General features: G+C 51.5%; 1 protein-coding gene across 1 annotated transcript in view; it reads right to left on the reverse strand.

Moving 5' to 3' along the window:
• Positions 1 to 20,271, reverse strand: part of CASZ1 (castor zinc finger 1) — a 152,078-nt gene that overhangs the window by 131,425 nt on the left and 382 nt on the right. The window lies entirely within an intron of this gene.

Below are 20,271 nucleotides of genomic sequence, written 5' to 3' on the forward strand. Positions count from 1 at the left end.
GAGGTTTCCTGGACTGCTGTGGGTCTGGGCTTGGGGTCCCCTGCCTTCTGCACATCCTCTAAGCCCCAGGATCCCAATAAATTCCATCCACGGCCACTTGATCCAAGATCTCCAGATGGAGAACCTTCCTCCTCCAACCACAGTCACGTGAAACGCAGACCCCTCCACTCCAAACATGATTCTGTGGGCCCAAGAGGAGCCTGTGCCCACCCTCCCCTGCCCCAGTGCCAAGTACTCTGCAGCCCCGGAGCAGACTGCTAAGACCCAGAGCTGACAGGTCTGCAGTCAAGAAAGTCTCAAGCGTTTTCCGCCGCCATTTCTGCTCCAAGTTTTCACCTCTGGCCTTGCCTGTATCAACAGTTTGAATCTTTGCATTAAACACACACACAGACAGATGCACCATTCCCCAACAGGGAGTGAAAATGCATAGAGAAAAACCCCACAAGACCTAGGGTTGGGGCTGGAAACCAGTGTCACCGGCTCACTGTTTCCCCTACACCAGGCAGGCAGCCAGAGAACCCAGGGCAATACAAGCTGTGGACCTCGCCAGACATTAGAACACTTGTTCGGGTCCCTACACTTTGGAAGCTGGTCCCCCGTTGCAGCGCTTCGGGCCACTGCTGCTGATAATTTTTCAGAGATAAACAAACCGGTTTGGATAAAACAAGAACCAACCTGAATTCTTTACCCAAAACTCAAAATGAAACTCTCCCATCACCCCTTTCCTTCCCTTCTCTACATTCCTGTGCCATTATCCAGTTCCCTAAAATTCAAACAACTTGATTTTTTTTTAAAATTCGGTCTTCTAGGTTTTTTTGTTCGTGGACACCACCATTTGGTCCAACTCAAAGAAATACTGGCTTATTGAAAACATTTTTTTGTCCAGTTTCTCAAATATGCCTGAGTCAGAAGGAAAAATGGAGAAGGGGACTGTGCCAGGGAGCTTCTTGCCAAGCTGGCCTGGGTCTTTTCCCCCGTTCTTTTTTAGGCTCAGGGTCTTTCTTCCACACTCGTATAGTCCCTCTAAAGCTACAGTCCCTTTATAAAGGGTGGTGTGCGGACTGGACATCTGGTCTACCTCTCTTTTTTGAGTAACAGAGGAAAGAAGTTGCTCAGTTCTCCTTGGGGGTTTGGCAGGTTAATTGAGGCTCAATGTCAAGACAGGAAGGAGGCCAAAGGGCAGAGAAGAAAGACACAGCCCTGAGGATTGAGGCCACGTGTGTCTCCCTGCAGGCTTCATGTATGACGTGCCTGCCTATAACCAGAGTCATTCGTGATTGACACAGCCTCACCCACCACCCTGTCCCACCCAATCAGGCCCTCGTGTCCCCCCACCTTCTCTGCTTTATGCACTAAGCTAGTTTGGAACTTCTGCCAGGGTTCCTGCCTCCCAAGTCCCTGTTGGTGGGGTCTGCTCCATCCCTGTAGCTAATTTACACCCGTCAGGGTTTAAAATAGCAGAGGCATAAATGAAAAGTCCAATTTCTTCAAATTTGCATTGTAAAACCATCCTTCAACTTCCTTGAAATAAATTTTACTATTTTATTAGTGCAAACAAAATGGTAATAAAACACTAATACAGCGCCTTGTATCCAGGGGAAGAGCTAAAATTAACATAGAGCGAGCAGTGTTTGCTATTACATTCAATTACCTTTTTACTTGAGATTTACATTCTCATCCCCTTAATCTCCATAGTAGTGGCTTCAAAATCATTCCTCCTAGGCTCTGCCCTTCCGGAGCCCCCACAGCTGGAAGCCAGGCCTCTTGCCCAGATGGCGCTCACCCCGGGCACGGCGCCTGCCCCTGTCACCACAGCTGCCTCTCATCACAGGGTACCACTTCTCACCCCTGCTCTTAATTTTCTCACATCTCAGCCTCTGAGCACTCAAAGCAAAGGGCTCTGACACAGGCACATTCAGACACGCAGTTATCAATAAGCAGGCGCACGGGGCATGGGGCTGGGGGCATCGCTTCATGAGCCTCTGAAGGCTGTCCCTGGCACAAGAAAGGGTCAGGCAGCGAGCTCCTGGGAGCCCTGGGAAAACTGGCATCTCTGGTTTGACAGGTTGTGGGGGACGGTTTGCTGCATGGCACAGCTGGGGCCTCTGGATTGTGGCAGGAAGCTCAGCCGTCCAGAAGTAGAAAGGGACAAGGAAACCACAGGGTCCAGGTTCTTACTCTATCCACAGACAGCAGATCTGAGGGCTTAGGAAGTGGCTGCTTGTGGGTGACAGAGGTGAGCCTAGAACACCCTCATCCTGTCTTACCATCCAGCACTTTCCCTAACAGATAGTCCCTGAAACCAGAAGACCAGTCACCCCAAATACAGCCACAAAGTGTCTGAACCACCAGGAGGGCCCCTTTGTTTCCTGTAAGTGGACAAAAGCAGGACTCCTTGTCCTTGGGGACTGGTCAGCCCTGCTCTGAGCCATCAACAGAGATGACCATGTTTCCAAGTGGCATAAAGTCCTGGTTCCAAATCTGTTACTGACTAGCTGTGTGATCTTAGACAAGGTACCTCCCCTCTCTGGGCCTCAGTTTTTTCATCTGGAGAACAAGCGCAACCATCCCTGTGCTTTCTTCTCGTGAATGGTCGCCGTGACTGAAAGATCAGGAAGTCACATTCAAGCCCACGGAGCCTCCGAAGTTCAACAGCAAATCTGTTTCTGAGATGGTCTCTGCGAGGGCTGGTGGGAGTCCCAAAATGAGGCCAACAGGGCTGGGATGCTCATCAGGGTCTCAGACCTTAGTATCTTGAGTTCCAGGCCAGGCCCACCTCAGACCTCCACGACTTCTTTTTTTTTTGGGGGGGGGGGCAGTGCTTCAAGGCATGTGGGATCTTAGTTCCCTGACCAGGGATTGAACCCACACCCCCTGAAGTGGAAGTGCAGAGTCTTAACCACTGGACCACCAGGGAAGCCCTGTAACTTTGTTTTTAACCCACAAGCCTCCTTCTCTTACTGCTACCAAAGGCCCCAGATTATTCTTACAAAATCCTCTGAACTAATTTTGAAGAAGGAATTGCCAATCAGCCCAGGGTCCAGGCCATCTAACAGGTTCATTAGGAAAGATGGTTTGGGGTAGAGGGAAAAGGTAATAAAGGGGAAAAAATTGTTGTAAGCCCCCACAAATTTTACTTGGCCTAGCTATTAGAACCAGGGGTAAAAGTGATTAAGACTAAAGGGGACACTTGTATACACAGTCACGATTACACACAATCATATCACAACCACACATATAATCAGTTATACAACCATTCAATATCTCTCACACACAATCAATCTCTCATATACAGCCACACACAATCATTCGTACAACCACATACAATCACACATAGAATCATTCACACATTTACAATCACTCATACACTCTCATACACACAACTACACACCTCCCTACTGTTCCCAACCCTCCCCTCCCAAGGTCTTTCTTTCCTAAATCTTATTCCTAAAATATCTTCCAATAAACACTGGGAGGAACATTCTAGTCCAAACTGGTACAAGGCAAATATGTCTTCACCCCTGATTCACATGAAATTCTGAGTCCTACTACCACATAGTAGCTTCTGGGACATCAGGAGGTGGGAACCTTCTTTAAACCCAACCGGAAGTGAGGGCAAATGCTGCCGGCAGTACTGGGCAGAACAGTCAATGAAATGTTCACCAGAGGCCAACCTGGCTGTCCTTGCTCCGGCCCTTTCTGCCTGGATCCCACCACTCCCACCCCAGAGATGAGCGTCATGAAGTAGCTTTCACATTCCACAAACAAAAGGCAAAACCCCCCTGCAAGAGGCAACCCCACACCCCAAAACGTGAGTCGTTTTATTTGGTTCAAATTGGTCCTCTGCATATTTTCCTCCTTATTTTTTTTCTCCCCACTGGGAAAACAAAAGAAAGTTTGTTGTTGAGGCTCAAACGTTTCTTGGGCCTTGTCCGAGTTCTACCTTGTTTTTCTTTTCCTTTCTGTCTGCCCCTCACCCCCACCCCGCCTTCCCTGCCTCCCCACCTTGGATAAATAAAGCACCCGAAGCTGGCACAGGCTGGTAAGGAAAGTACGAACTATCTCATAATTTTATAATTTTTTTAAACACACTGGCCTAGGGTTTTGGGCAAAGGACAAAAGCTATTGTTGAACAGCATAACACGAAGGTCTGAGTCACCGATACGCCTCGGCTTCTGGAGATCTCATAGGTTTCTGTGGCTGGCACAGCCATGAGCTCAGCACCCTGCGGGGGCCGTGGGTGCAGGCGCCCTCTCGCCTGGCGCTGCCCCGCCCCCACCCCCTCCCCAAGGCTCCCTACTGGGCCGACGCATCGGCTTTGTCGGTTTTTAATCATAGGGGGGCATTTAAAGAAAATGTTGTGAAATAAAAAACAAATCACCGTCATCCCATCACCCTCACGCTCTCGTCTTCATTTTAGAGGATCACCTTTGTCCATACGCGTCTGTGATTTTTATATAGTTTCTACCCTGGCGTTTGCCACCGTCGGCCCTTGGCGTGTTGTTTTGTTTTTTCACTCACATAATAAACATTTTTTCCATGTTTCGAAATCATCTGGAGGATTATTATGTGCCTAGGTGACAGTATTTCTTCCGCGTGTTATTCTCGGGCCCGATGCTACCAGGCGAGAAGGGGAGAAGGGCGCTGGGGGAGACCTCTCTTTGAATTGAATCATTTATCCACCAGATTCTAACCAAGGTGGGGGCTTTGCCTGAGTGATCCGGATCACCTTGACCATGGGGGTTTGGACTTGGAGTGTGTACCTAGTTGAGGAGGAGGGCTCTACTGAAACCCTGCCCATCCTGTGTGAGGCCACGGGCGTCCCTGCCCTGGTGCCGGGAGAGACGCTGCTTCCAGCAATGGCCTTCATCCCCACGCTGACCTTCACCCCCACAAACTGCACTTCCTCTTTATAAAGCGCCCTGGCAGCAAAAAGGCCCATGACAACACTCAGCTCTCCATTTTTATATCTGAATATCTCAAAGCACTTAGCAAGGACTTTCATTTTCTCATTACCCCAAGGAGAGGAGGTCATTCGGGAAAATGGTACAAATATTCCCATTTGTCAAAAGCAAGAAGGAAGTGAGTTAAAAGGAAAATTCTACCACTTAACTGAGTAAAAACCAACCCAGGAGGGAAGGCAAGGGTCTTTTTTGCTGCCCCGTTCACCCGGTCTGCTTTCACCAACACAACTTCAGGAACCTCATTACCAAAAAGATGGCTCTGGGCCAAAATCAGATTTCTATTTTGCCGAGAATCAATCACTACCCAGCAGCTCCAGCTCAGGAGAACCTACCACCTCGTCCTGGGTCTCAACCCAAACTATATTCTCCTATGATTATAATTAGGTAAAATGTATATTACACACACATATAGTCACCAAAGGGGAAAAAAACACAAGGAAATACACTAAATACTAAATGAAGTGGTGTTAACAATAGTTCAGTTATGGGTGGATTTTTCTCCTTTTATATATTTTCAAAAATCATTTAAAATATGGTTATATTTTCCCAGTGTATGGAGAAGAGCCTCTGTGTCAGAGTCCCATCAACCTGCATTCAAACTCTGACTCTCCTTTTACCAGCTGGGTGAACTCAGGTAAATTACCGAACCTCTCTGAGCCTTATTTCCTGATTGGTGCCATGGGAATCAGACCACTACCTGTCTGTGTCCTTCAGTCCCACAAAAGTCACAGCATCTGACACATAGTTGGCACTTGGTAAATGCCTATTTCTTTCCTCTTTTAATGAAATGAAATATAAGACCAACTTGGCAAAAAATAAATAAATAGAAAATAAAATTTAAAAAAATAATAAGATGAACTCAGCTGGCTTGGTGCCCCTGGGAGATAAAAGCAGGATGCTTTACCTGCCCCTTCCTCGATTTCCTCCAGGTTCGTCATCCTCTAAGCCATCTCCCCTCGCCACCCCACCAGCGAGGCTCCAGCACACGAACCGCAGGATGCTAGTCCTGGCTCTCCCATGACTCACCTGGTGGGTGAGAGTTGGGGGGGGGGGGGGGCGGCTCTGGGAGGAGAGGATGAGCCCCTCTCAGAGGCCATCCACCAGGATGGGCCCAGGCGAGCCCCTCCGGGAGCAAACAGGCCTCGTGAGAGGACCCAGAGGACACACAGGGCGATCCCCGGTTTTGCACCTTGCTGGCAGCCGCCCTCCGGGGACGGGTGCCAGGCTGCAAAGGCCACCTGCTCCTGGGGGAGGGCAAGGGCCACGCTCCCGACTCAGAGGAGAGGCCAAGAGAGAAGCAAGATGGCGCCAGCATCTGGGAGGTGGCTCCTCCCCAGGCCAGGCAGGCCAGGCCAGGCCAGCCCAGGGGCTGCCACCTGGGGGGGGGGGGGGGAGTCCGAGAGTCCAGCCCTGGCCATGGCAAGTCTCCTCCCTGATCCCTCCAGGGCTCCATACTGGGCCAACGTGTTTGCTCTGCTGGTTTGGCACGTATGCTTTAGCAAAACGGGCTCCAGCTCGACCTTGGGTGTCCTGGAGCCGGGACACAGGGACAGGCCTGAGCCTTCTACGCTCCCGCCTTCCTGATGATACATGGGGAGGATGGACAGTAAGAGTAATAGGAGCAATAATAGCTCCCTTTGTCACCACATGCCAGGCCTCAGGGCAAGTGCCTTACCAGCCTTTCATTTAATCCTTACAGCAGCCCGATACTATAGGCGGTGGCATTATTCCCATTTTACAAATGGGGAAACTGAGGCTCACAGGGTTAGGGAGAAGCCTAAAGTCTCAGTACTGACACATGAGGGAGTAGATTTCTGAACCTGTGCTTCTGCATGGGGACCACTCTCCCGACTCAACTGCTGAAGCGGCCACACTCCACCAGGCCTCTTCCAGACAAGGGCCCCTGGGAGGCTTCCCCAGCCACCGGGAGACACACAGCTCCCAAGAGCTGGCTGGAATTCTGCCAGAATGAGTGCCTTCTCGCCCCCTCAGGAAGAGGAGAGACACCACAGCTCCACCGAGAGAGGACAGTCAGGAAGCCATTTTACAAACATGGGGTGACTGGAGGAGCGTCTGCAAGATGGTGGTATTGCCTTCCCTGGCTCTCTAGGGACCTGCGACCATGGGCAAGAGCCAGGTTCAAGTAAATATCCATTGACTGATTTACTGGTGTGGACACGGTGGAGAGGGAAAACATGGGACAGGGGGCCTGTGGCACATACAGACCCTCAAAATCACACGCCTCCCTTGTAAAACCAGGGTGCCAGCTCCAAATGGTGGCAGCACCTTTTCTTTCAAGTGAAAACATGTCCCTGATGGGAGGCTGGCCTTGGGGAAGGCACCAGACTAGGTCCCTGAAGCATGGGCCGCCAGCTCTCCAGCCGCCAGCACGCAGGTCCCACGGCAGGCGGTGGAGCCCCGCAGGGTGGGGGCCGGGTGGGCCACCCGGGGCAGACAGTCTCCAATCGTGCTGAGCACAGCACATCGCTTCATTCAGGAACCCAGAGTCAAATGTACAGCTGGGTCTAGAGTTGATTCAGCCCTTAACTCGTTCGGGATCGCTGGCGGAGCCACGGAGGCGACGGGGGAGTGGGGTGAGGGGTGGGGTTACAACAACCTGGAGGAGGGGGTGAGTCCCTTCCCGGGACAGGACGTGGCAGGAGGCTGGGGCAGAACCCCTACTGATAATGTTGGTACACAAGGAAAGGAACCACGATTCTTTTCAAACCCCCTCTCAAAACCAGACGAGCATTGGGAGTTGAGGGAGGGCTGAGAGTGTGTATTAGGTTGGGGGTAGGGGTGAGGGAGCTTGTTTTCTACCCACTGCCAAATTCTCATTTACTGTCAGCTCCAATCCATTCGGAACTCACTGACTCAATTGCCTTTTCACGGGGAAAGGAGCCTGCACAATGCAGGGGACTTTTCAGCTCCACATTAGCACACAGGGCACTGGGCAATGTCCAGGAATAAACACACACGTCCCTCCCAGAGGCCGCCGACCCCACCTCCACCCCCAAACAACCCAGCCAGCCCTGCCAGGGCCACATCTGCTCCTCCAACTTTGCCCCCCAAACTTTTTTTAAATGTAGTTTGACCCATGGAGAAGAGTGTGTGTGTGTGTGTGAGTGTGTACATATAGGAGCATACTTATATGTGTGTTGGATGTGGTGGGGTCTAACTCAGAATACAAAGGCCCTCAAGAATTAATTCTGGGGCAGTTCCAACTCTTCCTTTTGCCTGAAAAAAAGAGGGATGGGGAGAGCGGGAAAGAAGGAATTCATATTAGGGTCCCAGAAGAAAGAAATCTGGGAGGGTTCCGTTAAAGTGTTGATTAAAAAGAAATCAGCATTTGGTCGGGGAGTGTCCCTAAGAACTTAGCTGCACAAAAGCTCTTCAATAATCACTACGAAAATAATATCAACATTTATAATTATAGTGATTGTAGTAACAGTGGTCCCCATTTCTCATGTGCTCACTCGCTATGTGCCCAGCACTAGACTCTAAGTATGGGTCCTCATCAGCTCAGTTAACTATCACAAAGACCCAGGCAGGCAGGCACTGTCCACTGTCAGCCCAATTCCACAGACTCAAAGAGTTAAGACCCCTGCCCAGGTCACAAAGACAGTACGTGGGAGAAGGAGTTTAACCCTGCTCTGCTGAATGCTAGCCTCACCTGTCCCAGGAGAGAGAGAGGAAACATGCATGGGATCTATAGAGAAGGCAGCCCCAGCACCATGGAGGCCTTGGCTCCAGACAGGGAGGCCCCTTTGACTTGTGGGAACATCCCTACCACCCATCCCCTACCTCCATCATTGTCCCTTGAAGGCTGAAGGTTCATCCCTTTAGCCCAAGCTCTGAGGGGAGTATCCCTCTTCCTCAGATGTAAGTACTTACATGTAAGGGTATGTAAGGGTACTTTAAGTACCCTCCTAAAGTCCAACAGAATTTTCTGTGATCAAAGTGTTCTTTCTCTGCTGCCTAACAAAGTAGCCGCTGCCTGCTACAGAGTACTTGAAAATGTAGCAAGTTCATTGATGAACTTAATCTAAGTTGCCACATGGGCTGGTGGCTACTGTGTCCAACAGAATCTCTCCAGCTACCCCTTTCCCTCCCGACCCAAGAGCTATGTTAGAAATACACAAAAAGTAACCAAAGACAGAAACATGGCCCACTAGGAAGGCCCCCCCGCCCTGGCCCCAGCCACCAAGCATCTCCTCCACTCTGTCATGGCCTTTCAGAAATCACTGGTCTGCTTCCAGCTTATCTGTCTCCCTTCCTCTTTTCCTTCCTTCTTTTTTTATCTTTCTTTTCTTCCTTCTTGCCCTTCTCCCCTCCCTCTCATTCCTTCCTTCTTTCAGTTCCTCTATTTCTTTTTCCTCCCTCCTTCCTTCCCTCCCTATCTTTTTCTTCCTCCCTCCCCTCCTTTCTTTCTTTCTTAGAAAAAAAGCATCAACTTAATTAGATAAATCCTCAGAGCACGTGGCCTGGAGTTCGTCATGGAAATTAACCTGCTCCCAGATCTCAGATAGTGAAACAAGAACCGGGGTGTTTTGGCATAGCACAGTGAAATGGGAGAGGCCGATGGAGTTTCATACACTTCATCTTCCATAAGTGCCCCTCGACCCTCCAGTGCTCCCCACTTCACAGCCCCCATGCCCTTGCCTCCTTAGGTCACTGCTGCCTGGCCTCCTCTATTTCTGCTCTGGGCCCTTCCTTCCCCACCTTGACCCAGGCGTGGGGAGTGCTCCCCCCAACCCCGGCTCCAGGCAGGATCATCAAAGGGGAGGGGGGAAACCTTGGCTCCACCCACATCATGCCCCTGCCCTAGCTCCCCTGGCTAGGCCCTCTTGCACCCCATCCAGCTCCAGGTCATCCAGGGGCCCACCTTAGGCTTGGCCAGGGGCTGTCAATCACCTGATCCTGGGCCCAGGGTCCCTACTGTATGCTGCTAGCTGGGCGAAGCCCGGTCCATGAAAGGGGACTGGACGTCAATCCTTAGCGCGCGGTAGCTACGATCGTTCTCCTCTCACCTAATTCTCACAAGGTAGGAATTCCAACTCCCATTTTACAGACTTGGAAACAAAGAATTAGAGGAATTCATCCACCCAGCTGACAGAAACACAGTTCACACAGGGCTCAGCCCAACTCAACAGCAGCTCTTGACCCTCTGCCAGCTACACGTCTCCACCACAGCAGAGCCTCTGCGCACGCGCAGACCCCCGGCCCGGCACTCGGCATTTGGCTCCTGGGCTGCGAGAACACAGAGGCGACTGGCACCCTGAGTGAGTTCCCAGGGTCTGCCCCCCATCCAACCCCCTTGCCTCCCATGTCCAAGGCTCTGTGATGGACCTCCCCCATCCCACCCCCTCAGCTCCAGGAATGGTCAGTCTTGACAACAACAGAAAAGAGAGACCAGTGACCCCTGCCGGACTAGGGGCATCTAACTCTGAAAGTGGGCACAGTCTTACTTCTCATCCCCTTCTGATTCATCACCAAAAAATATCAGGAGAACTCCAAGGCAGTCCATACATAAAACACAAAATTCAGAATTTCCAACTGACCCCACAGTGACCCACACCTAGCAGGGCCCCTGCCCCCAGATACATAGACAGCTACCTCCCCCCACCCTCACATCTAATGCCTGGTGCGCAGCAAACACGTGCACACTCACCCTGTCATGGGTCTGGAATACGTAGGCCTGTTCTAAACACTTCATGCGTTTTAGCTTATCTAATCCTCACATCAACTGCACGAGGTAGGGATTGTTACCCCCACTTTACAGATGAGAAAACTGAGGCACAGGCTAATTAAGTAAGCAATGTAAGGGCACGATTTTGGCCCCCAGCTAGCGTGCTCCAGAATGCATCCTCTACAGTATACACAGCTCCTCAATGAATCCATGTATCCACACAGCTAAGCACACCACACATCCGGAATGGGCTCCCCTATACTGCCTGAAAAGCAACACCACCCCCCAATTCAGCCCCAAGCTCACAGTGATTTCGATGACCTGCTTTTTTGGGCTTAATATTGTTTTTGAGATTCATCCAGATTGATACATTAACTGTTCAGTTTCTTTCTTTTTTTTTTTAAAATTAATTGTTCATTTTCTAAAAACTGAGTTACACAACTTATCTACCCTCCCCCTTGAAAAAAGAACCATATCAAAACCTGGTACAGAAATGAAACCTCAGCACCACACAATATCCAGGCTCGCGGCTTTCTGGAATGGAATTCACAGGGGTCCCCTTCGAGACTAATACCATGTTATATAAAACTGGCTCCTCTGACATTGTGGGCACCCTGCACTTGACAACGCAACCATGATAAATTCTTCATTACGCTTAGTTATTTCAAAGGACCTTCACAGCTACAAGCCCAGCTGACGATCAGGAGAACCCTGTAAGGGCAAGAGTGTCAGAGGCCATTTGATAAGAGAGGAAACTGAGGCTCAGAGAGGTCAAATGACTTGCCCAAGGCCACAGAGTGATTTACTACAGAATCAAAACTGGATTGGGGTCTCCTGATGCCTGCAACTAGACCTCAGCAGAGCTCTGGGCCACCCAAGACTTACCTTGTCCCCTCATCCCAAATCAGGGATGCTGGGGCTTGGTCCACGGTCCAGACCCCCACCCCCAACCAAGGATCAGATTTCCCTGAAATTCCCAAAGGAGACTCCAGGACTAGTGGGCCCGGAAATGGCCCTCACATAGCAAGCTGCACAGCTGAGCTCCCCGGGGGCGAGGGGGGCGGGTGGAGCTGGAGACGCTGGCACAGCCCCCGTGGGTACTCTGCCAGCAATTAGTGCTGGGGAAGGGTGCCAGGCTGGCAGAGCTAATTCCCCCACCCCGTCTTCTCATTTACACACACACACACACATACACACACACACACACACACACACACGCACGCTTACCCACCCCGAGACCAGCAGCAGAGAGGCAGTGCAGCTTCCTTTCGGTAAATCTCGTCAGCAAGGCACACGCAGGGCATGCAATTTGGTCATTACTGCTTTTAAACCACAGAAAAGCAGAATCCACCCGCCATTAACCCGTCCTGCTCCCCCTCCGGGCTTCACACCAGCTCAGTCATCAGCCTTCATCTCTAACTCCCACGCACCCCCTTTTGCATGCTCCCCAGAAGTTGCTTTCCAAAAGAAACAGAGTTTTATAAACACACACACAAAAAAACCTGACTACAGTAAGTCAAACCCGAATGGTGTCTTCCTGCCCACCTCTGTCCCCAGAGAAAACAATCCGTGGTTCTGATGTCACCTTGGCTAAGACCCTTCCTCAAACACCCTAGGAATCCTGGACAATGCCAGTCGGATGAGGGGGAGGCAGCCTTTGGCCTGGAGGAGGAAAACTACCTAAGCAGGTGTGGCTCTTCAGATGGGAGCCTGAGTATTGGCCCCCATCCACCTGCGGGGGCCTGGTGTCACAGCTTGACATGGCTCTGCCCTCCAGGTACTGAGGCCAGCAGGGGCGGGAGTGGCCGTGAGAATTGCCCTCCTCACTGCCCGCTTCCTCCCTACAGCCTTGGAGCATTGGAAAGAAGCCCACCAGAGCTAGGGACCCTAGAGGGTCCTTAGTTGGCTTTCCAAAATCTGTGAAATCCTTCAAAGTATAAGCAGTATTTGTGCTGGTGAAATTCTTTTATTAAGAACATTCTCAAAGGGGTGCACATGAACTCAAAAGAGGAAGAAGCCAAGACCCCCCCTCCCCAACCAACCCCACCCCCATCATGGACTCAGCAGTGCCTCAGGCCCAAGTGGCAGAAAACACAGGGCTGGGCTCCAACTGGCCCTCCTGTAAGTGACCTGACCGGCAGCCTTCCTCCCATGGGAGCTGCCCCTGGCCTCCTCCTCGCCTCGCCTGGAAGCTGCTCACTGGGATCGCCGGCCCTGGGAGCCGTGCCATGCCCCCTGGGCCTGTGCCCACTGGCCCTCCCGCCTGTCAGCCAGTGCTGCCCGCAGACCCGGCGGAGGACAGGCACAGTGGAGCCCACCACCCGGGCGGAGAGAGGAAGCCAGCAGCGGCTCAGTCTTGGAAAACCTCGCAGATGCTCTAAGCCACCTAGTGTCCGGAGCTGAGCTCTGGCCGTGGCTCTTTCTCTCCTGCTTCCCAAAGCGGACAATGCACGGGAGCCAGAGCAGGAGCCCGGGGCCTTCTCCAGAAACCCGAGGCCCGGGGGTGGCGGGGACCGAGCTGCCTGGGGAGACAGTGCCCAGGAAGGTGCAAAGGCCCTGAGCCTACAGCAGGGCTGACCCCGGGAAGATGTTCCCAACGCCTCTGTTCCTTGTCCCAGCCAGTCACCTGGAGATCCCCAGGGTTGTCTTGGACAACTGTCTTCTTTGGGTTCCTCTGGGTGCCCCCCACCCCAGCCTCCAGACCCCCTGCAGAGTCCCCCAGACTCTGGGCCTGCCACTCCCCCAGGGCTGCTCGGGCCCCTCCCACCCCCTCCTCTGCTCTCTCTTTTCTCTGTGTCCTCAAGACTCCTCTCACCTTGAGAAGTGTTAGGATTACCCAGCATTTACACTCAATGCTCTCCTTTATTCCTTAAGACTTATTAAGAATGATAATGAGTTTCGAAGGAGCCACACGTCTCCCTCTCTCTCTCTCTTCTCCATCCTTCTCTCTCTCTCTCTCTCTCTCTCTCTCTCCCCCTATCCCCCTCCACTCTCTTTCTCTACGTGTCGTTTCCACCAAAGACACACAGGACAAATCCAGACCAAAAGGGAAAAAAAAATTCCAACAATATGGAACAAGGGCACTTGAGGATTTATATTCAACAAATCCCTCTCTCTTCTTCCCTCTCTCTAGTTGTTCTCAATTATTCAGATTAAAAAAGACACACACACAATTCCCCCTTCCCTTCCCACCGTCCAGGCCACCCCTCGCTCTGCTGGACTTTGAACAGGGGGAGCAGGAGAAGGGCCCAGCTTGCCCGTACACCCTCGTTAACGTGCAGCTCTTAAACGGTTGATTAATTTTTGCAGAATTTACGACAGGCTTTAGCATCCCCCCCACTACCCCAAGACTATGGCCTCCGAACCACAGCAACTTAACTTGGTGAACTTGATGAGGGTAGAGACAGGGGTGCCCCCCTTTCCAGTGGTCTCCCGTGGCTAGAACCACGGCCACCTGGCGACAGAAGGAAGACGCATCACTGATGCCAAAGGCCAAGCAGGAGACAGACCCGCTCACAGAGCGGCGTGGCACCCACAGGGAGATCACCAGACAGCCCGAAGCCAGCCATAGCTAACTTTTGGCCAAGTGGGACTTCTAAATTCCAAAATAAGGAGGCCAGCAGAAAGTGGGCAGAGGGGAAACAATGCTCCCTGGAAACTGACAAGGATGCCCACGTTCCTGCCCACCCGGCCACACCACGCATCCCGGCAGAGGGACTGGCCTTATCGGTCTGCCGGGCTGCCCTTCAGAGAAGGGGAAGAACAGATCCTAATGAAATTATGGTTTTTAAAATGTCTATAAATTAAATCTCTCTCTCTGTGAATCTCCCCCTGCACTCCCTCCTCTCCAAGGCTTGTTTGCCTCTCCTCTGTTCCCTCTGCTCGTGTCTGTTTTTCTGATATAGACATCAAGAGGTTACGGGCTCAATTACAACTCCGCTGGAGTCTCAGCATCAGACTTGCCTGGCCTTCTCTTCTCCTCTTCAGAAATCAGATCCCAAATAAATCTCTCTTCTGCTTTTTATTTTTATTGTGAATGCCAAAAGCCTCAAGATTCATTCAGTTGACTCACAGCCTTTTTAAACTTACTTCAGATGGGGGAACTATCCTTTTTAATTGTGTCCAAGTAGTATAACATAAATGCTTTTCTCTTTATCTCATTCCGCTTTCTTAAGGACACACACAAACCCTTGGCTATATGTGAAATTTAAAAAAGAGGGGCAATAGCATATAAATGTGCCTAATTAGTGTCTGTCTATTGCGGGGGTTGCTGAAGAATATCAGTTGGACACTTTTTTAGTATATTTCTAAAGTTACAGGGTGACATCATAAAGCTTCTTATTAGCAAAAGGTCCATTTGAAAAAGGTGGAATATAAATGGTGATTTCTTTTTTTTAAAGGAAAACATGGCATCTACCCTCCCCAATACTGTTACTAGCTACGGAAATGAGATGTGCCGTCTCTATCATTTTACATCCTCAACAGCTGCCCCCCCAAAAAAGGAAAAAAAAGTTTAAAAATCCAAGTCATAGTCAATCACCATAGCTGTTGATTCCTGAGATGCAGAAACCAGCTTCGAGTTGTATGTAGGTCTAAGGGATAAAAAACAAAAATAACCCCCCGCTATTATTCTGGAAATACTAACCAGAGGGGATTCCAAAAGGTACTTTTCCAGGAAAAAGCACTTGAGACAAAGACTGGAGAAAGCTGAAGTTCAAGGTGAATCAAAAAGAAAAACTTTGTCTTTCCAATTAACCAGACTGGGAAAGGGGGGCGGGGGTGAGGGGGGCCTGCACATTACTACCAACTCATTAATTCTTTCCTGTAAACAATGTAATTAAATTCTGCTAAATACAGGAGAAATATTCATTTTGGAGTGCCTCCCCCCACCTCAAAAGCAAATTCCTTCAGGTTACTCCCCCCACGCCAAGACTTCCCCTGCTGTACAACCTTCAGATGAATTTCCAAGCCAGGCGTGGACTGCACTGCTCTCGGCTGCAAGAATGACAGCCTCATATGTCTGAAAGCTGACACTTTAGCTTTTAAAAGAAATGGAGGAAAATAAGCTGTTGACTTCTTGGTTAAAGTATTTTCTTGTTCTAACTCATGTTCTTATGTCACTGGGCTAAAAAAGAGAGCGAGAGAAAGAGAGAGAGAGAAGAGAGATATGACTTTCCTTGAATGATCTGTTTAACCTAAGCCAGAGGAAAAAAAAGAAAGTCATTAATTACTTATGTGAGCTATTGCTTCAGAAAGACAATAAACCTGCCCGGTCGCCATGGATATGACATATTTGCTCTGAAAACAACACAATAATTAGCAAAGGGGAAAGATACAAGGAGAATATGCAAACTCGTGAGTTTAAAGCCACAGTGCTCTTTTCTACCCGTAAGCCTGTTCTGTTTGCAATCCAAATCAAACAAATTTTTAAAATATAGCAAAGAGGGAAATAACAGGAATGACTCCTCTCTCCTCTGAGCTAAGAAGTAACAACCACTCCACCCTCTTCCAAAATAAAATAATATAAAAGAGAACCAGGATGATAGAAGGAGAAAAAAAAAATATTGCCTCTGTTTTATTTCCTATAGCAGGGGTGGAGTCTGAGGTTTGTTTTTTCTTCTTTTTTTAAAAAGTGTTCTCTTATTTAGCATTGGACCTTCTGGCCAGATATAAATTTATTTATAAAGCCAAATGCCCTGTGTGCGGCTCAACTCTCCCCAAAGTAAGTGGAGATATCAAGGAGTGGAAGTGGGGGGCTCAAGTTGAAAAAGCAAAACAGTATACTCTGAAAGCATCAGCTCCAGAGAGGGACATCCACTCTCCTTACCTTCAAGAAGATGGAACCCAGGCCTTACTTTAATATTAAAAATGCATTAAATGGTTTTACCTACAACTTAGTCCCAGAGGATCATTAGGAAATGCAATTGCTTTGTATCATATCTGTCAGCGTGATAAATATCTGAGTTTAGAGTGGGTTTGCAATTCTTCAGAGTGTCACAAACCAAGATAATTTTTTTCTGCTTTACTTTCGTAATTCATCGCACCCACTCCCTTCAAAGTCACAAGTCTACAGAAAAATACCTGAGGAGAGGAAAAGAGGAAAAGGGGGGAAAAGTTGATATGCTTTCACACACCGGACAGAGGTTACTGATATTCTCCTAAAAAGTAGAAAAATGAAGACTTTAAAATATTTGGGTATTTTTTTTTAAAGTACTCCATTAAGTTTGAGTAAAAACTCCTTTCCCCCTCTTCCCAGAGGCTAGTTTTCCAAAAACAGATGGTCAGGATCTAAATGAGAAGCAAATATACCTCAACCCCCACAGGCAGAGAAATCTAACTTTGAACTTCTTTTTAAATTAAAAAAAAAAGTGTGGGGGGGGGGGCAAGATAAACTATTAATAAGTATAAAAAATTAGCTGAGCTACGTTTTATTTTTCTTATTAAAAAATTCTTTAAACACAAGGAGAGCAGATATATAGGAGAGCTTCACATTTGACTGACTTCCTATTTTTTTTAACAATAGTGTTGTGTTGTTTTTTTTTAAGATTGGATTCTTTGATCTTGAAAGAATTTTGCTCTTATATTATGGGGGAGAAGAGGGTGGTGGTGAAATGATCTGTTTTAAATGATGATGCAACTTAGGGATCAAAGCCTTGGCTTTCTTCTAGCCATAATAAGCAGTACTTGCCACAAAGCGTGAGTCTCCGGGCTCCTCTCCTTCGTAAGAAGGAAATAAAATGCACCGAGACTCAGAGAAAGACGCGAAGTGTCTGCAAGGTGCAAAGTCTAAAAAACAAAACAAAAAAAGGCAGGGGGGCTGAAAAAGGAGGGAGGTACTGCCCCTTTAAACGTTTTAGTGCATATGGAGTTTGATTTCTGAAAGAGATCAGTTTAACATCTCCATAGAAACCAGCAACAGATTATCATCAACAGAATAAATAACTAGTCTAATAAATTAAACAGGAGGCATAAGATCGCTGGAAACCTGATTACTGAAGTTCAACAATATTCCCCATAAACTCTCGTTAACCGCCTCTAAGGTGGCTAACAAGATGGGGGTGGTGGTGTCAATCTCTCCAATTCGCAGGATTCCAGGGAGAGAGACGGTGGCCGCTGCCGGGAAGGGAAAAGTTTCCCACCTTGCCCTGGACAGAGTCTCAGAGCTCCAGTGAGGTGAAAGCCAGAACGCCGAAGTTTGGGAAGTGGGAAAGCGGCTGGGCGTCAGCGGAGGCAGTGCGAATCGCCGGAGAGGGCGCGGGACGCGACGCCCGCCCGGGACGCACAGCCTCGCCGCCACCAGGGCGCAAACCCGGAGCTTTGCGCTCGGGCGCCGAGTGGCCCAGCGCCCCCTCTGGGCACGTGGAGCGCAGCCCGGGCGCAGCCCCCGGGGACCAACTACCCCCCTCACCACGCCCGGCGCAGCTGCTCCCGCTCAGCCCGGACAGCTCCCTTTAGGACGGCGACGTGTGTGTGTGTGTGTGTGTGTGTGTGTGTGTGTGTGTGTGTGGTGTGTGTGTGTGTGTGTGTGCGCGCGCGCCGTGGCCAGGGCGGGGGGTGGGGGGGGCGCACCAATTTACCCGGCGATCTGTTTTCCAGTCCCCTCGCGCGCTCTCATCGCGCGTCTGTACCAACTTAGAGGCACCCTAAATTTACCAACTTTGCCCTACGACTACCCTGGCCTTTTCCCCCTCGCCGCCCCTATTTCTGCGTGTATGGGATGTTGGCGGGACAACCACACACTCTAAGGGTCGTGGCCTCAGACTCCGTCGGGGCAGAGACCCATAACCCGGAGTCACCCCCTCGGTCCAGCCGCGTTTGGGGGAGCTCCAGGCTCGTTGGAGGGGTGTTGTTGCTGCTTCGCTGGTGGACAAGTCATACACACCGTACATGCGCCCGCACCCTCCCCAGCGTGACTGGAAGGAGGTCCTCGCCGCACCCAGGGCCCACTTCCCAAGCTGAGGCTGGTCAGGAGGAACTTGTGTGGAAGGGTGAAGCGGACCCCTGACTCCCTCGGCACTGCTTTCCTCCCCCAACTCCGGACCCGGGTCGGGGATGGCTTGGAAGAAGAATCTGCGCCCACCCCCTAGAGAAAAATCTATTATTATTATCTTAATCTACGCCCCCAAAGTGTCCCTCCCGCCGTGATTGACGGCGCATACACCTGTTCCCCTCGCCGAGGAGCTTCCAACGCTGGGGACAGACATTCGCCCCAAAGCTCTGCAGCGGCCCAGAACCCGCCCGCCGCCCTCGCCCGGCCAGCCCCCGCCCGCCGCCCTAGTGCACCCCTGCCTCGTACCTTGCCACCCTAGCTGCCGCCCCCTCCCCTCCCAGGCCCGGTTCCCCGGCCCGCCCGCTCCCGGCCGCGCTGGCTTCGGAAAGAGAGAAAGAACAGAAAGCAAAACTTCCTGGCGGCCGACGGCCATCAGCTGCACATTCTGCAAATGCCACCGAGTAAAAATAAACCGGCCGCCGCTCCGCCCGGCCGGCTCACCCCGGGCGCACGACTCGGCCCCCTGCCCCGGGACTGTCCGGCCGGCCGGATCCCCCATTCCGGTGCGCCCCCTGGAGCCCCGCTCCCCGACACTCCTCCGCGAGCCACCGCGCACTCCTTTGCCCTGAAACTCGACCCCAAGTGGCCAGGCGGCCCGGCCCTCTCCCCTTCGGTGCCCCCCTGTATTCCCACAAGCTACCATTCTCGGTCCTCCTCCTCGTGCCTATTTCAGCCGTGCGCCCCTGGATTCAGGGCTCCCCTTCTCCAACTCTTGAGCCCCGAGGTAACCCTCAGCCCACTCTGGGGGGTAGAGACCCCACCAGAGCTTCGCCCACCTCGGCAGAGCCCCCTAGGAGTGCACGGCTCCACCCGCCCACCCGCCTGCCAGCCCGGCGTCCCAAGTCCCCGGACGCAACTTCTCTCCCAGCGCACACGACAACCGCGGCAACTCCCCCGAACTTTTCCCGGGACCCAAGCGGGCTCCGGCCGACAGTCATACGGCCCTGAGCCGGCGCCCTGGCTCCCTGTGCCCAGCCATGCCAGCCCTGCACCGGGGGAGGCTGGGGTGGGGGTGGGGGTCAGTGAGGAGCGCCACTTGCCTCGCCCGGAGCAGCGCACTTAAGACAAACTTCCCAGGCACAAATGAAAACAGGGGCGCCGTTCCCCCCCTCCAGCCAAGCAACCTCTCGCCTTCGTTTTCCCACCAGGAGGCACCCCTTGGCACCCCACAGTGAACACTGCCTACCTCTGCCGGTAGCACTTACACCCCAGTATTGGGGCACAAGAGTCAGTTGGAGGGGCTCCCCACCCACCCCTTCCCTTGAACAAAGTCCTGCAAAGTCACCCCAGGCGCCCCTCACCCCTGCCTCCTTCTCTGCCCCGGAGAGCGCACGAACCCCTGCAGCTTGGGGGACTCGGGGGGAGCTTAGGGGGAAGGAGTGATTACCGGGTATTCGCGAGCACCTGCCCCCCGCCCCCGCCCCGAGCCCGCACCGCGGGTTGCGCCCCCACCCTATTTGCAAAGTCCTGCACTGGCGCCTGGCGCCTCCCCCTCTTCTCCGCTACCCCGCCGCCCCCTCAGTTGGAGTAAGTGACCCCCAGGAGCAGCAGCCCTCTCCTTCCCCGGA

Source organism: Odocoileus virginianus, chromosome 11 (assembly GCF_023699985.2).
Source record: "Odocoileus virginianus isolate 20LAN1187 ecotype Illinois chromosome 11, Ovbor_1.2, whole genome shotgun sequence".
Lineage (NCBI taxonomy): Eukaryota > Metazoa > Chordata > Mammalia > Artiodactyla > Cervidae > Odocoileus > Odocoileus virginianus.